General features: G+C 44.1%; 1 long non-coding RNA gene across 2 annotated transcripts in view; it reads right to left on the bottom strand.

The window, feature by feature from the left end:
- Positions 1–18910, bottom strand: part of LOC132907968 (uncharacterized) — a 51509-nt gene that overhangs the window by 27522 nt on the left and 5077 nt on the right. The window contains exon 1 of one of the 2 annotated variants that reach the window (XR_009658283.1): positions 2192–3102. The exons of the other annotated variant lie outside the window; for it this stretch is intronic. This is a non-coding gene — a long non-coding RNA (uncharacterized LOC132907968). Of the gene's footprint in view, positions 1–2191; positions 3103–18910 lie in introns of those variants that run through there. 2 annotated transcript variants of the gene reach the window in all.

Raw genomic sequence — 18910 nt, 5'->3', positions numbered from 1 at the left:
AATTGTACGTCTCACGAGCGTTTCGTGACGCGGTTAAATACATTTTTCGGGCCGGATGATCGATGAAGCCCGATAAGCGTGTTCAATTAGCGTAGCGCCTTTGTACACGAGGGCGACTCACCGAATTTATTTATCACGATGATGCACCGTCGATCGGAACAGTTACACGAATGTTTGATATGTCTGTTTAGCGATTATCCACCGCATTGTCCCTTATTCTTTTCTTCTTCCCTTTCCCATCCTCAATCGTCTCATTGTTCCTTCGTGGACCGACGAAACCGAACGCGCTAACGATCGAGCAACCGCCACGATTAAATTTACACGCGTGACGTTACACGCGTGATGCGTCGCCGATCAGCCTTCAAAGTGGTAAATTCGATTCGGTCGACGTGTAACTTACGGTTGGGCGATTTTTATTTGACTCGTCCGCCGCTGGATTTCATTTGCTCTCATTCTGGTCAACGGATCGCAACGGAAGTTGCCGCGCTCGACGAAGAAAAACTTTCCTCGAATTTTCCCCTCGAAAATAAATATTCGGCTGCCCGACTGATTTATTCCGTTGCAGAATGCGTACGGACTTGCAACGAAAACAGGCCGGCGTTAACCCACTTTCCCGAGTTTCTGGCCAGCTCTATCCGAGTAAAACGAAAATTCCTGTCTCCTGTGTAACGCTCGTTATCTATTAAAAAAGAAATTTTACGAGATTCGCGTAAACACCTTACGGATTTGATCGATCGGTTGCCTGTGTACGAAGATTTTCAATATCTCCCACTTATTATATCGTTGTATATTATTATATTCGGCGGATAATTTTTGACCATAGACAGTTGTACGATCGAATCGTAACGCGATGTTTGGATACGTCTGTTCGTTTAAAGAGAACTGTATCGCCATCGCTCCGTCTGCTTCGTCTGCTCCGTCTGCTCCGTCCGCTTCATCCGAACATATAGCGTTAAATCGTTTGTCAAGCGTTTCAAACGTTTCCTTATAGACGTTGGAATCGCCGCGGCCGTTGGAACGTTGTTCGACGACAGTTACGAGACTTTTCTTCGAAAAACCGGATTGAATTGTCTTCGGCCATTGAGCCGCGAATAACGCCTGATCAGTCGTTAATCGCTATAGACAGCGGGTATTATTAGCCGTGATCGGTAATCGGTGCGTTGGCGCGACCTGTATCGCGAAGGCAACGGCTCGTGAAGTTAGACATGCTTCGGTAGCAGGTAAACGCATATACCGCCGATGTTCTCTCGTTTCTCGTCGTTGTTTCTTCGTGTTCGGCAGATATTTGTGTATATCTATCCGGGATGGACGAAGACGGAGGATCGAAAGCTCGATTTCCGTTGCCCGATGCGTTAAATTACGGTTTAAACTGCGAAACAGCTGATGGCGAGGCTGCCGATAGCCGAGGCTTCGAGATGAAATTCGTGACCTCCCTTTCTCCCCATTCAGCGCACATAGTTTTTCAGTGGATTCGTTTGACGAAGCGCGGCCAACAGTGGCAGATGCTCGGAAGTATTTCACGTTTAACTCGATTCATTTTTCTTCCCTCTCTTCCAGCGAAACTTGCGCCGTGAAACGTTTATTTTAATTATTGTTCCAAACGAAGGAACTTTTCGAATTATTGTTCTGGAATTGTTGCTCCTCCCTCTCATTCGCTTTTTTACGGCCAAACTGGACATCGAGTAAATCGTTTCTGTTCCAAGCGTTGCTCTTCTAGGTTTACCTAGCAGATTTCACCGCGCTCGAACGGTCACGAATTTTTTTTTTCCACCGTACCTACACGCCGTGTCATACCTTTTGATACGGTGAAACGAGAATCGTGAATTAAGAGAGTTTCTCGCCGCACGAAGTTTTGCCCGTTTGCGGACAGATACCTATCTCGATTTAATATCGCGTGTTTACATCTGAATATTCATGTTTCGCGCGAGATTAAATTTCAACGAATTGAAACGTATAATTTTGTCGATTTTCAGATCGTCTTTTAGTAAGTGCGAAACGTACGCGCGCATAGTTTTTATAGAGGAATCCGTGGATATTTTTAGAAACAACGCAGATGTGTTTCGTTTAAACGAAAAGCATTAAAACCGGCAGGATCGTACAACTACAAACAGACATCTTTGCCGGTAACCGCAGAGAGGCATTGCTTCCGTATTAATCCGCTACTTTGATCATAAAATTTACATTCACGTACCTCGAGCTTCTTCCGTATGCGCCACGCTCATCGTGAAATTTCCCTTCCTCCTCGTCCTGGCTGGCCCCGAATCCACCAGATCCGACACATCTTACAACCCTTTTCCTTACTTAAATCCAAATAAAGGTTGAGATTCTTGAGTCTTCTCTTCCCTGTCCTCCCCTCGCGATCCAACGTAGGCGGCGCGGCGTTTTACGAACCCCTCCGGATCAGAACTACATTCCTGTCTCTGTTCGTCGCATTTGCTTTATAGCCCTTTTCTTCTTCCTCCTCTGTTCTCCCTTGCTCTTCCTCGCTTTCTCTCTCTCTCTCTCTCTCTCTCTCTCTCTTTCTCTCTCTCGCTCGTTCGCTCGCTCGCTTTATCCCTCTCCTCGTCTTACACCACTGCCCACCTTCTTCCGCCGTTCCAACTTCTCTCCCTTTCTCGCTTACCCATTTTCTCTCTTTCTTTCTTTACGCTAACCTTCTCCCGGTCTATCCATCTTTCTTCGACTTTCGACCGGCTTTCATCCTTTTCCGTCTTTCTCCATCCTTCCATCCCTGTCCCGCTGCCGCTTGCTCGCTCTCCGGTAACGAGAGGAGAAACACCCTCGCTACTTTTAATCGACCCGCGCTTTCTTCTGCTTATACATACCTAGCCAACCCAGCCCCCACCCCATACTCATCTCCATTCTCCTCGTTCCACCTTCGAGCACTCCCAACCCCCTCGCTTCTTACGTCTCATCTTTACCACCAACATCGTATATAAGTACCTAAGGGCGTTGTCTTTGGTCTTTCGCGTATTTTGCGCTCCGCTCACTACGAAATACGCGAGGGTAGTTCCAGGATTAAATGCGAAATGAAGGCCGCCGGGAAAGACGTTGAGACGTTTCCGAAGGACGGGTGCTCGACTTTACCGTCCTCGTTCTTGTCCATAGAGTCCACTCTTTTCTCCGAGCTTCTGCGTAATTTGTATAGGAGAGAGAGAGAAAAAAAAGAGAAAAGAAAAAGATAAACGACGAAACAGGGTATCGATGATCATAAATTTTTGGTCGATACTTTAACAGATAGACGTCCGACTACGATGGTATAGGGCATCGAAATTAGAGACAGCAACCGATAACGTCGATATTCTTTGCAAGCAAGTAGTACGAATTATCCGGTCTGAACGTTATTCCTTCCGAGTCACGCGATTTTCTATCCAGCAACGTATAGCTTTCGAACGGAAGAGTCAGAACTCGCAGCCGGCGGAGAACGAGTAAAATTACAGTAGCGATCGAAGCAATGAAAATTTCTAACCGGCGAGTCCGCCGAACGACTTTCAATCCCGACGATCCGCCTCGATCCGTATACGCGAACCTAACGCGGAGGACAATGAAACGCTTTGTTCCCTGACTGTGCAGACGAAGAGGCGCAAACTCCTTTCTTACGTTCCGCTTCTGCCGGTATCCGAGAAAACACGACGATTCCAATAAACAAAGATCGAGTGCAGGTGCAGGATGGCAGATGCACGAGCATCTCGACGCGTATGTAGAGATAGTTTCGCGGTTTATGGCCGATTACCATGGCGGTCGTAACGTCTCGTATGTACATAGATACGTATGCACGTAAAATACATACACGCAGATATATACACATGTAAGACGAACGTACGATGCATAGCGGAATAGAGCCGCGGATCTCCGTGTATCCGTACATCGTGCAACTCGCGACTTGCGTGCGTGTGCGTTCGTTTCTCGTGCGGCCCTCCTGTACGAGAGTCGGTAGAGATACATCACCTTGCACACAGGCCGTACACTTCAAATACACTGCGAGTCAGTCAGTTAACTCCGAGTCAGACCTTTCACTTCGTGGTCCAGAGAGCACGGCATGGTGCACGATGGTTCCCACAAGTGGGAGCCTTCGCTGTCCGATGCTACAGTTTGTTCCTTGTTTCCAAGGAGCATGGGGAGATGGGAATCGGCCAGCAGTCCATGGACATCCATGGTCCCTGATCGGTGGACTTACGGTTCTTTCTTTCCTTTCTTTTTCCTTTCTTTCTTTTTCTTCGCATAGACATTCGCACGACCGCTCAATCGTGAATCACAGCGAGACGGTTTAACACGTAATATTTTCTTCTTAACGACGGAAAATCTCTCGCCGTTTAAGCGACGTTTCAAACGAACCGATACACGGTGTTCTAAAAAATTGCTCGCTTTAAATCGTACTTTGATCGTAAGCATGCTAGTTGCGGTTAAAATTCGACGTATTCACGTGCGATTAGCGCTTAACCGTAGCGAATTTTTCTGCTAGCTTCCTTATTTTCTCCTTTCCAAGAAGCAGACTCGACGTTACGTTTCTGCTAACTGGAATGTCGATAGTCGAACACGTTATATGGGTCGAGATACGTTCCTAGTATCGACGTACATCGATTTCTTATGCACACGCTGTTATTTATCGATACGTAACGAGCTTGTGGAACGTAACTTCCAAAATGCTATTTGCACGAATAAAAATCGTACGACGATTGGCTGTATGAAACGAACGAAAGAAGCGCATTCCGATCGATTGTTAGTTTCGTAATTCGGTCCATGAGTAAAACACGATTGCCTTTCGTTGTGTACCGCGCGGGCGAATATTTTAATGGAATTTAACATTTCGATTGTTCGTCGATGTTCCCGACGTAATTATCGAATAAACGGAATAAAGGCGTTTCTTCCACTTTGTTTTTATATCCAATCGAGCAGCAGTACGCCGATGCATGTTTATATCGAAGATAGATATTATCGTTGCGTTTGTGGTTATCTCGATATTCCTTTCAATAGTGGTTACGTGTAATAAACGATAATTAAAAAAAGGAAAGAATCGTTCGAAGTTATTGCCTTTGATGAAAAATTCCAGCGTCGATTATACGACCGAACGTATTAGACATAGTAATAAGAAAGAATAAAATTATTGCCCTGTTCTTCGATCAACTCGCGCACTCGCAACAAACATTTTCGCCCACTAATTAGTAAAATTAACTCATCTTGTCGAATTTTAATCTAGCAAAGCTGGCAATAAAACGCGATATTTATCTTTCAGACACGAAAGTTCGTATTTCCTTGGTTGGTTTACTAAAATCAATATCTTAACGTAAAATACGTCTCCATTTACGTTTTAACGTATTACGTAATGTTTCGTAGGAAATCGATTTAATAGACGTTCGGAAGAAAACGAAAATCCTGTGTTTTCTTACATCGTTCTTTACGAGCTGCACGGTTATCCCAATGAAAGTATCTGTTTCTATGGACTTTGGCGAGGCACTTTTTCCCTGACGGCGAACGAAGGCGTGAAAATTCTGATCAAAATCCAACGAACGTCCGTGTCAAAGAAGAATCAAGAATAGAGGACGACGACCGCGTCATCGGTCCGGTAAAGAACAAACATCCACCGATACTTTATACTTACACGACTTTATGAGCAATCAGCTGGTGCTGCCCAGCGTAAATTGTTTGTTCCTCAAACCCATTTAGCTCCATTCCGTGAAATTCTACTCGAATAATCACAGCTTCAGTGCCTACCAATTACGTTTTTGCGAGCAACGCCGTATACGCGTTGTTGCTCGTTTCAAAGAAGCCTATGCTCCGGATGTGAATACAATACTGTTCGTGCTCCAATTCGTCGAAGCTCGCTGCCTAACGTTCCGTGGCTGTACGTATGGTATCTTAGACGTTCGCTGCTCTCCGAATGACTCGACGTTATCTCGTCGGTATGTTATTGGTACACCGCGTATCGTTGTAGTTTCATCATCTACCGAAGAAGCATGTACCGAGAAATCGTTCTTTCGGACAGCCAGAATCTCTTTTGCACGCAGTCATCGATACGGACCCTGTTATAAATTATAATTTATTTTTCGTTTCGAGTTTCAAAAGTAATTTTCAGTTTGCAGTTTTAAAGCTTATCTCGTACCTATTACGATTGTATCGCGTCTTAATTTAAACGCTGTTTCGACACTGAACAACACCAGACTACGGAGCAAAGTAACAAATATATACTGTATTTCGTTACTCGGATTCATACTGATATTATCAAGTATCAAAGATATCGGTGAATTTGATTTCTGAAAAATATGAAAAAATCGAACGTGCGGTAGGTAGAGCAAGCGAATAACGACTAGATACGACAGCGAGATACAATAGATCGATAAACGCGATTCGGATAAAAATGTATCGAGTTAACTCTCTAGAAGCGAAAAGTCGTTTTACGAATGTAACCTTGCGAGAACAAATTCAGGGCAAAAAAGATTCGAAATTACAGGGCTTCGAACATTTTTGCTCTAATGTTCCCGCCATCCAGCTAATAACAACGTCGATAATCACCGACAATAATAATCACGCTCTCGGCACTTTCGTACACGCGTTTCGGTAAATCATTATATCAACGAATCGCAACGCACTTATCACACACGCGACGTACATGAGAAAGGAAAAGCGGCGGTAGAAAAATACCTGTTGGCCAGAGAAATACGTGGCCGAGGAAAAGGGGAAGGTACGAGCTTGGCGAAAGAGTAGGCAGAAGGCAGATGGTGGGGAGGAGGAATGGGGAAGCGAAGAGGTGCCAGAGAGGAGAGAGAGGAGAGTCGAGAAAAGAGGAGCTGTCGCGCATTGAAGTCTCCGAAACGGCAGGGTGCTCTCGCCAAGAGTAACACGAACGAACGAAGTAGAGTTGAAACAGCGTATGTGGGGAGGAGACGATGCCTCTCACGGCGGAGGAGGCACAAGGGGGAAAGAAAAGAGGTGGTACGAAGCAGAGCGGAGCGAAGCAGATCGGAGCAAAGTCGAGGCATCGAGCCATTGACCCGTGGAACGAGGGGGTAAGCTCTGGGTACACCAAGAGTCCGTGTAGGATATAGAACGCTAACACGTACACGATCTGTACCTAAGTGTCCATATAAGATGCATAAATACGTATGTAATGGACGTGTACCGGTGTTGAAATTACGGTACGGATAGATCGAGAACGATTAAGAAATACGTGACGGGCGTTGTGTTTGTTCGCTCACGTAACGCCTGTGTCTGCACCGCCGAACCGTGTGTGCTGCTTGATTTAGTTACATTCGCTGTGTTGCCTTTGACTCGAGCTCCGATCGGTAAACGGCCGCTGTTCGACGCGCTCTCGTGAATACGCACCGTCCCACCGTGTTACCGATGGCTACGGGCTATTCGCCAAACTACGCGAAAGAATCAAGTTCTTACACAATCCGTGTGAGATTATTCCCAGGCTATCGACACTCGCCTTCAAGTAGCCATCGTACGTCGAAATTGATACAAGATTAATTGTATTTTTATGCATATCCCTTAAACGATTCGAACGGTGATCAGCGTTAAGCGTATTTCTAATATACATATATCCTTTATAGTATCGTAGAACAAACTTTTAAATAATAAGCAGTCGATCGTTCAACGATATCGTCAACTACGATAACGCGTATTTCAACTAAAAAATACTGATGCATCGCAATGACCGTTTGTCTGAACGAGGGTGTGAAGCTGTTGATATAAATGGAGTATAAATGATTAAAATTTGTACAGGAGGTCGTTTGATCGGGAACTAATTAAAATTACGTTCCAATAAACGAAGTTGTAATCATAAAAATGGCTATATCGCGATAACAAGAATGTCACCAACGATATGCAGTCTTAACGAACAAAGATGGGTATTAAATTTTCCGTAGAATTGGGAGATGGTGTGAAAATTAACGCCATTTCGACGAGAAAAGGTACGCGAGAATGAACTGACGAGAAAGTGGTCGGAATTAAGTTCTCGATATAGGTATCCTTCCCTGTGTCAGGAAACGAGTAGATCGAGAGCGATTAAGAAAGCCGTGACGGTGCATTGTGTTTTCTTGCTCTCACGAGACCGCGTGTGCTCGGTTTATGCTGTTCGAGCCTACATCGTTCTTGCGGATCGGTGGTTGAGCAAGGCGCACGTGTGCGTTGCACGTGTGTAGACGTACGAACGTGGATGGTGGCGGCGAGGCTGCTGTGGTACCGATCTTCGTGGCCGCCCAGGGTCATGCCCTACCCTCTCGCGCTACACAATAATCTTCTTCCTCGTCGTGTGTGCTCTGGTATCTCTACAGCGCAGACGACTCCATAGTCGCTTCGTTTTTCTCCCCGCGAGCCTCTGCCCTTTCGCAAAGGTCCCGTGATCGGCGTTGCGGCCGTACGCTTGTCCTTCTATCGTTTCTCTTCTTCTCTGCCCTGTCCTTATCTTCCCCACCTGCTCTTTTCCCGCTCGTCTGTCCAATATGTGCAACTCTTTCTCTTTTCTTTTTCTTTTTCTTTCCCCCTGCCCCCTCCCTTTTTTCGTTTTCTTTTCGGTTACGCTCGTTCTCCTTTCTCGAGGGAATGAAACGGATTTATACGAGGAGACGTAATGTTCGCTACCTGAGACGACAAGCTGGTAACGTTCCAATAATTTTTTCACATGCAAATTAGATCGTGTTTGGACAATTTTATCTCTGTTTCATAGGTAAGAAGCTTTACGTAGCAACTTTATGATTCCGGTGATAATGCATGCCAAGATTTGCAACACGGCTTTATAAATAACTTGGCGCATGTTGCGGTCTCTCCTTTTGCAAATCTCGTTCGATCGACATTGCGGCGGCGCACTGGCCCTCTTTTCATCCTTTCCATTTGCTTCGTTTCTTTCTTTTCTCGTCCTTCTTGTTTTACAGCCTTGTCTGGATTTTTTGTCCGCGCGGGCAATTTTGTTCGGCAATTCGAACTGTACGTGAGGACGCAATCAGTGGTAAGACGAGTGGCTCGATTCTCCGAGTACTACATATATCAATGTGTTAATTTTACTTTCGTTCTTTTCTTCCGTTTGTGTTTCGTGTACGTTGATCTAACAACAGCGGTATGTTTCGTATTTTCCTTTCCTATCGCGAATATAGACCGCAACGTATCTGATTTTACTTATCCGTAACGATCGTAGTTGCGTGAGCGTCATCCCGAGCTTTATGTAAATATTTGACCGTGTACACGGCGAACAATAATTGTAATAAATTGTGATCAAATTGATCTTTAATTCTTAACTTACTTTTATTTAAAACGTTACGCCGTATCAGGATAATATCTTAATTTGCCTTTGCCTTCTATAAACAAATCGTTTATTTATATTATTTGTATTGGGATGTACTCGATCCTATTTCCGTTAAGAGTGAAACTTCTAATTCCTACTGTAACATCTCGACGGGTTCCTTGAACTATCAAAGTGAATATACATAAAGTCATTCTTTCACAACGAAGAGTACGCGTATGTCTGCATATCCGATCGAATGGAACGAGAAAGACGCATTCTTCTACTTCTTGTCGAGTTCTCGTTATAGCGGAGATTCTTTGTTATAATAAGAAGCACGGCTGCTTGTACATAGTACGTCTTTGCTTCATAAATTTTCTTCGTACTCACGATTTTGTTTTTTCCCCTGCAGGAATAAAAATACTTAACAGACGAAACGTTTGAAAACCGTCTACTTACAAATTTTTCTTTACTTTAATAAGTTTGCCACAGCAAGATACGGCAACGACTGCGTCTTTCGACATTTTCGTTTTGCATTGTTACAAATATCTTACAACTTTAGTTTATGATATTGCGATACTTGAAAAAATTCTTTGATCTTTATACTCGTGTTAATTTTTCTCCTTATACAGAAAGTATATTCTACTTTCTGTTCTTCGCTCCTTTCTTCGCGCTTTATCCTCGTCTCGTACACTTTACTTGCAATGAAACAGCTTGCAGACAGTAACAGTCGGTATTATGACTTACGCTTTCTTCAGCAAGGCGCCCCCATTGATCAAGTAGTTCATTAGCAGAATAGTACCGCCTATAACTTACACATTGAAGCTATATCTTTACGTTAAATCTTAACCTTTCGGTATACCTGCGAGTCCATATTACACCAGGATAAATCAACGGGATAAACGAAGAAGGTAGGACGAGCATCGTGTAAAAGTATGGCTACGCTTTATACAGCAACGAGGTTCGTTATGCGGCAATCCCGAATTTCAAGTCGTACGTACAACGACGCGAAAGCTCGCGAGAAAGTAAGTCGAAAGAAATACGGACGTAGGGACGATCGTTTCACCGGTCGCGTGAAATGGAACGACGCGCGCGGCTTCTCGAGCAGCAAAAGGGAAGATAGAAAGCCGAGACACCCGTAGGAGCTCGCCGATTAACTCTGAGGTCTCAAACGAAAAGCAGTTAGGTCGTCACGCGTTGCGGTTTTGCAGATTCGCCGGCGTTGTCGCGGAAATTGAGCGGATTCAAGCTTGAACCCGTGATGGAACGGAGTTGACAGAGCAAAGGACGGAGTAGAGGATATCGCCGTGACGGAAAAGAAGAAGGAGGAGGGAGAGGTGGAGAGAAAGAAGAGGAGAAAGAAGGAAAAACAAGTAAACGAAAAGACGGATAGCTACGGTGAAACGGGGATAGAAGGGAGAGAAAAGAGAGTCGAGGGTGGTAAACGAAGGAGAAAGGAGAAAGGAGCAACTCGATGGAGCAAAGGAAGAAAGAAGAGGCAGCAAACGGCAGAAGCTTCAACAACCGTCGGTGAAGCGAAAGGAGACACGACGGGCGCCAGCCCAAGAGACACACAGGTGGGCGTGGCGCCTATCCCTACGCGGCGCACCGGGTCGCCACGATATGAAATTATATACGTTGGCTAAGGGTATATTCGTCTTTGTTCCTTTCCCTTTTCTTTTCCCGCCGTCTCGTTTCGTCGTTCGCCCCGGCAGCTCCCTGCGTCCGCATTTGCTTGCAGTCGTATCCCGGTTGCAGTCGCAAAGCCAAGCAAGAGTGCGGCCGCTAGCACAATACGAATAAATAAGAAAAACCTTGTGCGCGCTTGTTCCGTCACGAGCTGTGGTCGACAGGACGGACGCCGCCGTCTCATCTCGCGGCGGCCAATCAGCCTCGTAATCACTGAGCTCTCTGAACGTTCGTTGTTGCCGGTGACTTAGGCTCTACCTACTGGCTTAACGCGCCGCACCGCGGCGACGACGACGACGACGACGACGGTGGCGGCTCGATGGTTCCTTCTTCCTTCTGCTCCTCTGCCATCCTCTCCTCTCTCGTCGTTTATCCTGCACGAGTTTACTCCGATCTCCGATCTACCGGGGTTACCTTGCGTACCTATCTAGTACCTAACTCAGCCTCTTACGTACTCACGTGCCCGTTCGTTACTCGCCGCTGCTACTCACAACCGAGCTTCACCCTCTTTCCCTGCCCAACGAGTAAGGAACGAAAGGAATACTTTATACTTCTCCGCCGTAGCTTCTTCGGCAGACACGAATCGACGCAAGGACCACGAGTTTATAACGATTTCTTTCAACGACTTTATGTTTGAAATTTTAACGATTTCGACCGAGTAATGCGTGCCTCTAAAAAAAAATCGAATATCGTTATGGCTCTCCAAACTACACTCACACGTACGTATCCGGTAGAACGAGACAAAAATGCTCGGATGTAAATTTCTTTTATCCAAACTCCATTTACTCGAACAGAGTAGAATCAAATTAAAAATAGAGGAGCAAACTGTTCCATGGTTCGTAAAATTCAATTTTTTAATTTTAGTTGCTGATATTAAGAGGAAAGATGAATTCGATATCAACGGTACAATTCTAGTGTCTAAAGTGGCGCTAATGTAACCCGACGAAAGCCCTTCGAGAGGACAACTCGGGCAATAAGTCGGCAACTTGCATGTCACGGTTGTCCTTCTCGAAAAAGCAGAAACAACTTTCGAGGAAAATGAAAATGCAGTGTTCGAAGGGAGGACCGAGAATCGAGCCAGCAAAAATTGCAGATAATCGAACGCTGCAGCTTTTACGATTTTTCAATCGTTCGGACGAACGGTTTGTACGTTTAAGAATTACGAAATGTTTCGTCGCCTTGTTTATATTCGGTATTTGAAAAATTTTGAGCGTTTTTCGCCATTAAAGAGAACTTCGTTTATACGGAAAGGTATTCCGTAAGAAGCTTTTCGCGTATGTAGATTGTTGATTATTGCGAAAGCTTGCCGTAGAAAGTATTAATTATATAGCCAGCATCGTCACGGTAGACGTAACCATTTCACATCCTTAGTAGCGAGTTTTCATACGAGCAAGCATTGCTTCATGCTTGGTATGCCATACAATCTCGAAGAGGAAGGTGACAATTAAGGCACTGCGCCTTCTGTCTGTCTGTTTCTCTGCTACAAATGTTCAGCGCGTCCCCAATTAGCGGTGTTACCTTTTGAAAGGTGCACCTATTGTACCGTATGCATGTGACACAGGAAGAATACGAGTGTGCACGCTGATAGCAGTGGGTGGGTACGAAGGAACAGGAAAAAAACAATAGACGAAGACGTTCGTTCCAGGTGTAATCTGTATGTGGAGGTAGCCCAACCCTTGCTTTACGAACCGAAGCACACCTGCTAAATAGTTTGAAACACAATCTCGATGCTCGACCGTGTGCGCAAATTTGCAGCTGCATTCGACCGGGTTGAATATCTATCTTTTGCTTAGGGAGTCGATAGATGCAAAAAGTTTCCTTTCTATCAACCACTTCCATTTGTTTCCGTCTTCGTCTCTTCCGATGACAGATGACATTTTCTATTATCGACTTACGATCGAGTTTCTCATGGAATAGATAATTTATTCTGTTTGCGAAAATACAATAGCGAGATATAGTTCATATTCGACGAATCCCGTGTTACGGAGATTGGTGTCTGCGTAGAACCGCAGATGGACTGATATTGAAATGGAATCACGCCCTCGACAGATCGGACTACGTTCCATCTCCAGGATCTTACACGCTTCAAGATAGCGTACGTATTTCGTGTTACAGCCACCACGATTCTCCTATCCGCTATCGTATATTTCCATCGATCTGTCTTGCGCGTTCTCCGCGTTTTTCTACGTGTCACGATGTACGCACGCGTTTTATCGCGTTTTATCGCTATTTTACGCAATTTGTATAAGCTAAATCTATGCGATATAAAACGCTCGACCTTGTACTTTTCTTCCAATGATCAACGTCGGAAGACGAAGAAAATAAATATTCATATTTAATGATTTAATCAAGCGGCGATTTAGATTCATTCGTTACTATAATAGATAATCGATGATTCGACGATGATGCAGCATTTCGAATAAGAGTTTGTTTGTCGTAAAAGAATGGAATAACGCCGTGTCTTTGCGATAGAACCGTATATTTTTTTCTTCTTTCTTCTTTTGTACGCTTTTACAATTCGATTTGTTGTCAGTTGCGCGAGGCCCGTGAATATGTTGTTCGTAAATGAACGTTAACGACGTTCGTCGGGCATTTCTATCCAATGTATCGAAATAAACGAAACGTTCGTACGCACTCTGATTCGCCTAATTCCACTTTGCCGATATTTGATAAACATCTTCTATTTAACGGGTCGATAACTGTTTGCAGAGATTCAGCTTTAAGCTTTCATAGTTATTTACATAGACGTATAGCGCGATACTACTTTGGGCGAGCGACTTGTAAATTGCAGGAAGCCTGGCAGTTCCGAGTAATTTAAATCAGAGGATACGTGTATTACCATCGATACCGCGAGATATGCATTCATTTGCGGTGGAAGCTCGTGGTCGCAGCAAATCCTCGTTCAATTTGCGATGTTACAGATGAAGATCTTCTGTTACCCCTGCCTCCGTTGCTACCTTGCCATCCCGCCTATTATCTACAACCTTTCCAATCCTTTGCCTCGCTTCATTCTCCCGACCGCGTGAGAAAACGCATCGAAGGTAATACGTGACGCGTGGTTTCGAATCAGCTCTAGCGCCAAGAATGCAATTCGATCAAGAGTTACAAGGGGGGAGCATTGTCATGGTCGAAGATACAATTTCGAGACTTTTAACTTATTACGTGCCGATCTTTCGGATATCGTAAAAGAAGCTACATCGTATATCTTTATTAAATCGTACGGCCGGCGTCACTTACCATCGCGTATCTTATTAAACGTTGAGAAACCTACGCGGTTGTCGATGTAAATGAGATAGATCGGAGTAACAACAAATTCGTTTTTTATTATTAAACGTTGCTTTCGACAAAATTGGATTCTGTTAAATTGTTTTTCCATTGGTAATCCATTCAGGCGTTAACAGTTAGAATCGCGTTGAAATCAAACCTATCGATATTAATCACGATACGTGTAATTTCTCATGGTAACGCTTCTCCGCCTATCGCAGTTGATAATTTGCGAAACGATACAGGTATCGCAGTGATCGTACCAAAGAAGCGATAACTTTTTTTCGTCTGCCGTGTACACTTGCCGAAGAAGGGGAAAGACGACGATCGAGCCCGATAATAATTTTTATCGTCACCGGGCCGGCTAAATTTGTTTGCTCGGCTGGTTGGTGGATGATGATCGCTGGTAGTGTGATCATCGGGGTAACCGAATGCCGCGTGGAAAGTCCGTGGCAGCTTGGGCCAGAGATGTATGTATAACGTGAGCGTGTATGTCACGGGCAGTCACGACCGCAGACACGGCCTCGTCTTTCTCTCGGCTCTCGGTGCCTCTCTTTCCTTCTCTCGTTCACCGATGCACCAACGTTCCAATGTATCTGCCGAGATGGCCAGCTCTGCTCGGACCTCGCCGGCGCGTCCGTGCGGTTGCATCCGCACGGTCGCGTTCAAACGTGTTACGAATCCCTTATACGCGTATATACGAACAGTTTAAGGTGTTAAGTTACACGTGCCGGGCCCCTTGATAACCTTTATGGCGGGTGAAAGAGTTTGGCGGATGATGCTGCTTCTTCTTGCAGCCAACGCGTACCCATGGTCGAGCTTTGCTTGACTTTTTAACCCTCGGCCTCGCCTCGAACCGATACATCAGCCTTTTTTAAAGCGATCATTAGGAGCGTGGCTTCCTCGAATAAGCGAAAAACATAGCTTTCTGGAAGGCGACCGAAAGAAATTACCGAATCTTATCGCTGATCTATCGTTATCTCTGTTTGCTTGATCGTTTAAATAAAATAGGAAATAGACAATTGTTCGTGATTTAAGAAATTGTGAAACTTGAGAATAATTACCACGTAACGATTCTATATACACGCGTATGTTACAGCGTACGTTACAGCGAAACGTCGCATTAATTTGTCTTTTACGTTTGAAACGTTTAATTTTCACTCAAATCCATGAGAGACGTTTAGGATGTATACGTAGGCAGCAGGTAGTAACGCGAAACTGGTAGGTAAGCGTATAGTTCATTGTATGTTTAACGTGTTATAATCCAGACGTACGATCATTCGTACGAACATATATGAATTTAAGGTGTTACGTTACACGTGCCAGAGTCCGTTTATCGTAGATAAACCGTTTTGGCGTTGCTGCTGTTTGTCGTGATGAATGCTCCCGGTGCTGCTACTCATTATTTACACATGTGATATCTATACCCACGAATAACAACTCTGAATTAATTCCTTCGAAATAATACAGAAATTCGTTTCATACGCTTTTTGTTGTAAATACAAAAGCGGACCGTTTTACAGAAAATAATTCTCCAATTTGTCTTATTTATTTATTAGACTATCGCTTCGCTTCGTAGCGAATTTTGTTGCAACGATCGTAGTACAAAGTTCTTCGGTTTGAGTAAACGTTCAGTGGCGCGATATTTGATGACTTTTTGGCGAAGAAATTGGTCTTTGTCAATCTGTGCATCGTTAAAGCAAATGGCCCGTTAACCATTGCGTGTATTAAATAAAAAATCAGTCTATCGTAATTTTCTGTTTTGCTATGCGTTTTTAAGAATCAATCGGCGTCTTTCTTCGCACATGCCACTGTCCGCAACGCATACGTTTTACGTATACAGCGTATATAATAAAATCGGATCATCGAGGAACGCGTTAAAATGTATATGAATGGCAAAATTTCGATTCAGATAGGTGGATAAAAATTCACTCGAGTGTAAGAATAAAACGTAGAATAGACGTTCGAACGATGCATCGGTATCGAGTGTCTACGCGAAAAGCGTAACTGCGAGTATGTACTTAAGAAGCGCGCACGCACCCATCTTCGGGTGTTAAGTTACCCCTGTTGGGTCCGGTTCGGTTGCTATCGCAGATAAAAGGTCGGTTTTACCGTGGCTGCCGCGGCGCGATGCTCGACGCGTAAACGTGCGTAACGGCCCGATGAGATACGCCGACCGTTAAACGCGCACACGATATCCAAATAAAATCAAAGAAGAGCCTATGCGAAATAAATATTAGGTAGACGATCGTTTGGGATAAGAGAGGCACGAAGGAGGGGCGGTCCGGGTGTAAGAGGCCTTCGGGTCGTGGCCGCGGGAGATACAAATGATATCGGCTCGAAAACCTGCTCGGAGCCACCTTGCCTCCTGGATAGATATACGCGATTCGTGCCTCCTCTGGATTCGTCGGCCGCGACTACGCGTGCAAACAGCCAAGAGTACTTTCGATCTTTCCGAAAAAGCTCGATGGGACGGGAAAGTTGTCGGTGATTGATCTCGCGCGGTTTAACCTTTGTATCCTGATATAGTACAGAGAAAAGCAGCGTGATTCGGGGAACGATCATTGAAATCTGTACAGATTACTAAATTCCAGGCCATTGTAACAACGCCCCGAGTTAATCTTTTCGTTGATCTCGCTGTTTGCGAGATAAACGAGTAACGTTGCATCTGTTTAGGAAATAAAGGTTCGCTCGAAGAAACTTTAAATTCCGACTATTCGACTTTGACTATGTAAAAGTTGTTTAAAAACATAACCGGTATCACGATTCGTTTTCTTTTTTTTTTTTTTTTTTTCTATAAAAACACTGATCTTACAGAGATGTATGTAAATGTTCCGTTTAAATATTTTGTACGTAAAAAAAGTGGAAGCACGATACATTTTTAATTCGTCTAATTTCCATCGCGTTTAATTCAAAGTACGTCACAAACGTTACATTACGGATATGTATCCGTAATGTAATTATAGGTATGTACCTATAATTAGTTCTAATGTTCCGATCATATCGTATCCTGTCCGACCGCTATTACGTAGCAAAGATGTAATTGAAGTAATTTAAACATCGTCAGGCGCTATTAAAGTAGCACGTATCGTCGGTAGGATCATCGACGACTGTCGTTAGGACACCTAAATGTTCAATTAGCACGTGAAACGTTAATTATGCGAGTGATGAAACAGCCAAAACATTCGTGCGATGAGCCATTTTAACGACTCTAATTAATAAATCCGCAAGGCCGGTGCGCGGATTGTTTATTCGTACGAGCGCTCGGTTAAATCTAAAGTGTCCGAGTTCTTGAAGCGTGCATAAGTCCGGACCCCACGCTGGCCTGGCCTCAACATTTTTTACCCCGTCCGGAGGAATAGGTGCACCGTACGGAGGAGCTCCGGTAACGATGGATTCGAACGAGCGTTCATTCCGCGCGATCAAACCTTTCGTATTGATCGTAATCTAGCGGTAAATTCACGAAGATGGAGAAAAAATAAAAATCTTACGTTATCGCGTTGTCGTGTCCCGTTCGAACTAATTTGTTAACGTAACGCGAGCGATAATGGTTTTTCATCGAATCTGATCTCAGGCTCGAGAGCGTTAAAACCAAAGTTTATCGATCTCGTTCCGTGGAAAAAGCAGTGCTTACGTGTGCCAGGTGCACGGTAATATACAATACTTTCGGCGTGATCGTGCGACGGTACGTGCACATAGCGAACTACGCCAGAGATCGATGTAACAGAAGGGCATGTATACCTACGGTAAGTAGATACGTATATACCTGCAGCCTCCAAATACACTTTATGAAATTCCATTTTATGGTATCTTGTCGGAGTCGGGGCCTTCGATTTGGTGCTAAGAACTGAAGCAACAGGTGCGACGCTCCAGCCTTTACGCCGTTACCCTCAGAAGCTCAGGTAGTACGTACGTTGTCGAGGCAAATCATTTTAAGAAATCTTTTATTCACCTTGTTCCTTCCGTTTTATAGCCGCGTGTATCTATCGTATTCCTCTATATACGATATATCCTATACAGTAATTTTATATATGACTGTCCTTAAAATGTGCATAAAATTTCAAAAGTATCTCCAATTTATATATATATATAATAATTTTCTTCGGTGATTTAAAATCGATACAAAGATTCGACAAGCATATTGGAAAATATCAGTAGTTCAACGATAACCAATGAGAAACGAATTTGTTTATTTGATAAGTAAAACTAATCTTTATTTGATCGTATTGTTTGGACGAGCTTGCGCGATGTCGTGGAGCCATCGCTATGGCTATGCTTCGGATCTTTTAAGCGGCAAGCAAACCACTCACGCAGCGCAGCGGACCGCGAAATCGACGCTCACATATGAACTGGGAACGAGAGAGTTTCCTTTTCTTCTCTTTCGCTTCTCTATCTTGACGTGGAAACGAAAGAACAACGAAGGAACAACGAAAGAACGGATCGTGCACGATCTTTACCGCCGATTTTCCACGTCCATTCGTACACCTTTTCACCATTCTCTCCATCTCTTACAATTATTTCTTAACGCGGACCGTTTCCTTCTATATCCTCCGTGTACGTTAACAAAAATTGTCCTCCTATTATTTACGCATACGAGATTCTGAATTTTCATTTCTTCTTATACGTACCAGTATCTTTCTCTTAGGATATTTTTCTCTTTGAAATATTATCGTCTAAAATATCATCGTACGATACTTTGCCGTATCGTTGATCATTGTTGGGCCGTCGACGATCCGTAAGACT

This window comes from Bombus pascuorum, chromosome 6 (genome assembly GCF_905332965.1).
Source record: "Bombus pascuorum chromosome 6, iyBomPasc1.1, whole genome shotgun sequence".
Classification (NCBI taxonomy): Eukaryota; Metazoa; Arthropoda; class Insecta; order Hymenoptera; family Apidae; genus Bombus; species Bombus pascuorum.
Note: the sequence above shows the minus strand (reverse complement) of the source record. Positions and strands in the feature narration are given on the sequence as shown.